Here is a 6,607-nt window from a genome sequence, read left to right on the forward strand (position 1 = left end):
CCAATCCCTGACTACCTTTCTAACAGGTTTTGTTAGACACACACGGGGTGGTCACTCCAAGAACAGCACACAGAGACTGCACAAGGCATTACAGGATTGCCACAAAGAACAGAAGTACCTTTTCTTTCGCATGGTTTTTCCTCTGCAATAACTACCGACTGGTCTGGTTCCTACTGGACATTTCCCTTGAGGGTTCAGGGCCCTCTGGTGAGGTGGGGTTGTTTAGGGCTGATCCTCACAGGCCCAGACCAAACCCAGCCACCCCATCACTGCTGCACCTGGGAGCAGATGGAAATCTCAATACAGCATATAAATGCTCCCCTTCCCTACTACTCAGTCTTTCCTTACAGATGCAAGGAGCAGATTTACTCCATCCTTTGCAGGGACTTGCTTAACTCCTGGCACTGTCCCTGTCCCAGGGAAGCTGCACTAGGACTGTGGGTCTGGGTCCTCTCCAGGCACAATGCAGCTGCTCATATTAACAGCATCAGCAATGCCCTCATTTTTTAGCAGGTCAAACTGCCGAGATACAATCCCAAGAAAAGCAATTCTTTTCCAGATTGTCACTGCATTCAGGCTGGTGCTCACCATGCACAGAACCTGCAGCACAGACACAGCAGAGGGCTCAGGGACACTCAGCATGCACAGACAGAGCAGCACAGACACAGCAGAGGGCTCAGGGACACTCAGCATGCACAGAATCTGCAGCACAGACACAGCAGAGGGCTCAGGGACACTCAGCATGCACAGAACCTGCAGCACAGACAGAGCAGAGGGCTCAGGGACACTCAACATGCACAGAACCTGCAGCACAGACAGAGCAGGGGGCTCAGGGACACTCAGCAGGCACAGACAGAGCAGCACAGACAGAGCAGAGGGCTCAGGGACACTCAGCAGGCACAGAACCTGCAGCACAGACACAGCAGAGGGCTCAGGGACACTCAGCATGCACAGAACCTGCAGCACAGACACAGCAGAGGGCTCAGGGACACTCAGCAGGCACAGAACCTGCAGCACAGACACAGCAGAGGGCTCAGGGACACTCAGCCACTGCCATGGCTCTTCATGCACAGGGCACAAGCTCAGACACTCTCAGAGCAGCAGTTATTGAGGGTGAAACAGCTCATCTCTCAGACAATCTTTACTTACCCAAATCTTGAACAAAACAAACACTATCTGGGGTAAGAGTTAACTGTGCACTCAAAATGTCTAATTTTATATGAGCTGCCTGAATCTCCCAAGTCCATGCAACTGAACAGGAGACAACCATTACTTATAGGCCATCAAGTGGATAAATCTTCATCTTTTAAATAGCATATATTTGAGCTGATTGCTAAACTAAGTGCTGTGAAAAATAAGGCCTTTCTGAGGTTACCAGGAAAACCTTACAAAAGCCAAGTTCCAATGAACAAGAAGACACAGCAAGACCTTGCCTTCTGCCTACAACACACTTCATTTTGCTGATTATCAAACCTTAGCAAGAGACCATTCTCACAGAGGCATTTCTTCTCTGCTGAATGCAGCCCAGGGATGCAGAGCCCAAGCCACCTACCCTGCCTGGGCACGCTGTGAACAGTTTGTGCAGAGACTGGGCCAGCTGGATCCTGGGATTGTTCACCATTTGCCCCACAGGATCATGTTCTTCCTTCCCAGCAAAGGCCAGCTGGGAGAATGCAGTCTGATAGCCTGGAGTATCCTCTGTGTCAATGAAGTGCTCCTTGTCAGGGGTCGTGTCATCCTCAGGCAGCTCGAACAAGCCAAGGAGGGAGGGCCTGCAGCAAAGGAATCCTGGGGGGAGAGGGGAGGGGAACAGTGAACAGGTGAGGACAGCCTGTGCTTCACAAGAACGCTCAGATTACCTGGAACCCCTTTGCAGGGACTTGCTTAACTCCTGGCACCGTCCCTGTCCCAGGGAAGCTGCACTAGGACTGTGGGTCTGGGTCCTTTCCAGGCACAATGCAGCTGCTCATATTAACAGCATCAGCAATGCCCTCATTTTTTAGCAGCTCAAATTGCTGTGATACAAACCCAAGAATAGCAATTCTTTTCCAGATTACAGCTTTTCTCTAAGTACATTCAAAAAGAGTTCTAGTCCAGGACCTGGTTACTGTCATTCAGTTCAGGCTACCTGAGCCCCCAGACTGCTGGACTGCCTTTCAGTCTCCAGAGCTTTCCCCCAGATTCCACTTTCAGGCTAAGACTCTACAGCCTGTCAGGTTGTGAGTATTCTCAGGCCTCCTGACTATGACAGTTACAAGTCAAAAGTGGGCCCAGCTTTCCAGAAGGAATGCAAGCTGACAGTAGCCTAATTCCCTTCAGTGGAGCTCTACTCAGCCAAATCCAGGCTCAAACACATCTCAAACCAGCTCTGCCATTTGCTTTGAAAACACACTTCCCTTTGTGCAGTGAAGGATGAAAAGGTATGAAAAGCCTCAAGCTGAGTCTCACCACAACAGTGGGCCTGAAGAAATGCCAAAGGAGTTTATTGGAGGGGCCTATTCTGGTGAAAGCTTCTACTTTCCAGACCTTCAACAGCATCACCAGCAGACCCTGAAGAAGTGTGGCACCTACCACAGCTTGGGGTACTCAGTGTCCATCACGGGAGGACATTCTGTTAATGTCTTGGTGATGCCAACAGCACGGATCTGCTTTTCAACTTCTCCAAGACTCTTTCTGGATTTCAGGAATCATCATTTTCTCCAAGCCTGTTTCAAACATCCTAGTATGACAGTTAGAGAAAAAGTATCAGAACGATTTATCACCCTATGGTGACCAAAGAAAAGCAGAAACCACACAAAGCACCAGGAAACAGAGAACACAAGACAATTTGTTTCTTAACAATTGCTGCCCTCTTACATAGATCTTTGCACATACAAACTTTTTACAAAGGATAAAAACCAGAGACAGCAATGATTCCCTTTTATGACCCGCTCAGGAGATCAGTAACTTGAACTATCAGTGAGGAACTGTGGGCAGAAAATCAGAAATGAACCCCAAAAGGAGAGGCACCCGGGCAGTCAGATTGGCGCCAAACCTCCTTTGCCATTTCAGCCAGAGAGACAACTCTTTCCTGCTTCAAAGGCAAAAACTGCACAGCAGCCTGAAATACAACCCAAGCCAACAGAACACACTCCCTTTGGCTGTATGCTGCCAAGTATTTCCTGCAGAGCTCATGCCCCATTTCCTGTGCCATACTAGTTAATGAAGACGAGAAAGCAACGAGAAAAAGGATGAAGTAAAACTCCAGATGAAAACAAGAGAATTGCTTTAGAGTCAGCAGCAAAATGCATTCTAAGAAGGAGACAGGAAGGGCAGCCTTCATAAATGTTCCCTTTTACTGAAGGGCATTAACTTGCTGCTCCAAAGTTTGCCTAAAAACTGCTCATCTTCTCGGGCACCACAACACTGAAACGTGGAACGCTGGAAGCACCACTTCCATTTGGTTGGTGGAACACCACTGGAAGAACCCTGTAATTCTTGCTCCTCTACAGGAGGCATCAAGCAGATTTTAAAGGATTAATAACAGACCTTGTGTGATCTGTGTAGAGATAACATCACGAATTTCATCAGCATGGCCATCTGCCTGGGGATGATTTCAACAATGTGTCACAGCTTTGACAGAGGAACGTAAACCCTTCCTCAGAACTTTATTCCCATGAAGGCCAAAATGACACAAAAGCATGGAATGTTTCCCAGCATGAACACAAACTGCAGAGAGCAGTGGTCAGAATGGCTGTGCTGTGTGGCAGGGCAAGTGTGTTGCTATTAGCTGGAGATTAAATGGAGACACTTTCAGACAAGTAACGACATCACACACACCAGGAAAGGAGGAGAACTACACAAGTCCTTTAGTTCCATTCCCTCAGTTTTCATGGAGTGTCACCTGCTGTGGCCACTGCCCTTTATGCCCCCTTGACTCCAGAGCATTTGGAGCAAGTCCCTGGAGCCACCAGAGTCCCACCCATGTACAGGATGCCTGATCTGTGCAACTGCACACTCTGAACCGCTCGTGTCACACTGGAGCTTTTCAGAGCAAGGAACTTACTTTTGATAAGTTTTGTTGGTTTGGAACTTGGAAGTCTTTGGAATAGCAGAATGAAGACCTGTTTCCTGTACCAGTCAACTGATTCACTGGAAATTTAAAAGAACAGTTATTCAGTTCACAGTGGGCTTTGACTGGTGCTGTCACTTTACAGAAAACACAGAGAAAGTTGTTCCCATCTCTTTAACTGATAAATGTGACATTTTTGCTCCTGAAGTGTTAACCTTTGGCATGACTGCACACTGCAGAACCAAAGCCCACAGAAGTCAGTTTTGAATGCAATTTGAGCTCATACTCACGGGGGCATATGCTCCATGATGCTGTTTAGCAGGTCAAAGCCTTGGGGATCACTGGCTTTCAAGGCAATCAGCTTCAGGAATCCCCCCAACACTCCAGGCTGCAAGGAAAGCAAACATGAAGCTCTAGGCAACTGTTCTTCCTAAGTGGCCCAGCAGAAAGTTGGCTCTGACCATCGAAGACACACACCAGTGCAAAAGCATCCCTAACCTAAACCAGGATTCTGATCCTGCAGTGCAGGACAAGGAAGACACGTTGTGGCTCCTTCTCACTCACTCACTCACTCACTCACTCACTCACTCCACTCACTCACTCACTCACTCACTCCACTCACTCACTCCACTCACTCACTCACTCACTCACTCACTCCACTCACTCCACTCACTCACTCACTCACTCAGTCACTCCACTCACTCATTCACTCCCTGACTCACTCCACTCACTCACTCACTCCACTCACTCACTCCCTCACTCACTCACTCACTCACTCACTCACTCACTCACTCCACTCACTCACTCACTCATTCACTCACTCACTCACTCCACTCACTCACTCACTCCACTCACTCACTCCACTCACTCCACTCACTCACTCACTCACTCATTCACTCACTCACTCCCTCACTCACTCACTCACTCACTCCCTCACTCACTCACTCACTCACTCACTCACTCACTCACTCACTCACTCATTCACTCCCTCACTCACTCACTCACTCACTCACTCCACTCACTCCACTCACTCACTCCACTCACTCACTCCACTCACTCACTCACTCACTCACTCACTCACTCACTCACTCTCCTCAAGCCTGTTCTGAACACAAGCCCTGAGAGTTCTGCTGGTCCACATGTTCCACAGGAAGCAAACAAGGCAAGAAAATTCTGGGAAACTGCCACTTGCCAAAACCAAGTGCAGGAATTTTCCATCTCGGCTGACAAAAGCACAGGAGCCCAGGATTCACCTCACCCCCAGGACGGGAAAGCACCCACCGAGCTGCATGCAGAGTATTTATCCGTGTATGGAGCGCCACTGAGGCCCAGCCCAGCCCAGCCCCTGCCCCGCGGCCCCGGCACTCACGATCTTGGCGGCGGCGCTGCGGGCGATGGTGCCGGCGCCGCGCTCCAGGAACGCCTCTGCAGCAGCCGCACCGGCGGCGGGATGTTCCCCGCGCGCTCCCGCGGCACCGGCTGCGGCAGGTGCGGGAAAACAGCGCCATGAACGAACACGGGATGTGGCATCGAGCAGGAGAGACAGAGAGGCGGACTCCGGGCGAGCACAGGAGGGACGGCGCGCTGTGCTCCGCGCATGCGCAGTACCGACGGCGCTGTGTATACCGCGCGTGCGCAGTAGGGACGGCGCTCCGTACTCCGCGCATGCGCAGTAGGGACGGCGCTCTGTACTCCGCGCATGCGCAGTTGGGACGGCGCGCTGTACTCCGCGCGTGCGCAGTTGGGAGGGCGCGCTGTACTCCGCGCATGCGCAGTAGCGACGGCGCGCCGTACTCCGCGTTTGCGCAGTAGGGACGGCGCTCTGTACTCCGCGCATGCGCAGTTGGGACGGCGCGCTGTACTCCGCGCGTGCGCAGTTGGGAGGGCGCGCTGTACTCCGCGCATGCGCAGTAGCGACGGCGCGCCGTACTCCGCGCTTGCGCAGTACCGCCGAAGCTCCCTAATCCGCACGTGCGCAGTAGCGATGCAGATACCGCTGCCCAAACGCCGGTTCGAATCCCGCCCTCGCCGGCCCTTCTCCCTCGCTGGCGCCGCCTGCCGGACATGTCCAAGAACTGCATCGTAGTCCAGCCCCCACCACCTCCAATGCCCGCCGGGGGTCCCCAAGGAGGGGCGTGACGAGGGGCGACACCTCGGTCGCCGGGGGTCCGCAAGGCGAGGTTGCCGAGGGCCGACACCTCGGGCGCCGAGAGTCATCGGGTTGAGGTTGCGGCGGGGCGACACCTCGGGCGCCGGGACTCCCCAAGGGGGGATTGCCGAGGGACGACAGTTTTGGGCACCGGGGGTCCCCAAGGGGGTTCCCGGAGGGACGACAGTTTTGGGCACCGGGGGTCCCCAAGGGGGTTCCCCGACGGACGACATTTTGGGCACCGGGGGTCCCCAAGGGGGTTCCCGGAGGGACGACAGTTTTGGGCACCGGGGGTCCCCAAGGGGGTTCCCCGACGGACGACATTTTGGGCACCGGGGGTCCCCAAGGGGGTTCCCCGACGGACGACATTTTGGGCACCGGGGGTCCCCAAGGGGGTTCCCCGACGG

At 52.9% G+C, this 6,607-nt stretch overlaps 1 long non-coding RNA gene across 1 annotated transcript; it reads right to left on the bottom strand.

The window, feature by feature from the left end:
* Positions 1-2,227: 2,227 nt before the first annotated feature.
* LOC139675812 (uncharacterized) lies at positions 2,228-4,539 on the bottom strand. Its single transcript, XR_011698550.1, has 3 exons — positions 4,342-4,539; positions 4,046-4,131; positions 2,228-2,719 (listed from the first exon to the last, which is right to left on the bottom strand). It is a non-coding gene; the product is annotated as an uncharacterized lncRNA (long non-coding RNA).
* Positions 4,540-6,607: the final 2,068 nt, after the last annotated feature.

This window comes from Pithys albifrons, chromosome 9 (genome assembly GCF_047495875.1).
Source record: "Pithys albifrons albifrons isolate INPA30051 chromosome 9, PitAlb_v1, whole genome shotgun sequence".
Taxonomy (NCBI): domain Eukaryota; kingdom Metazoa; phylum Chordata; class Aves; order Passeriformes; family Thamnophilidae; genus Pithys; species Pithys albifrons.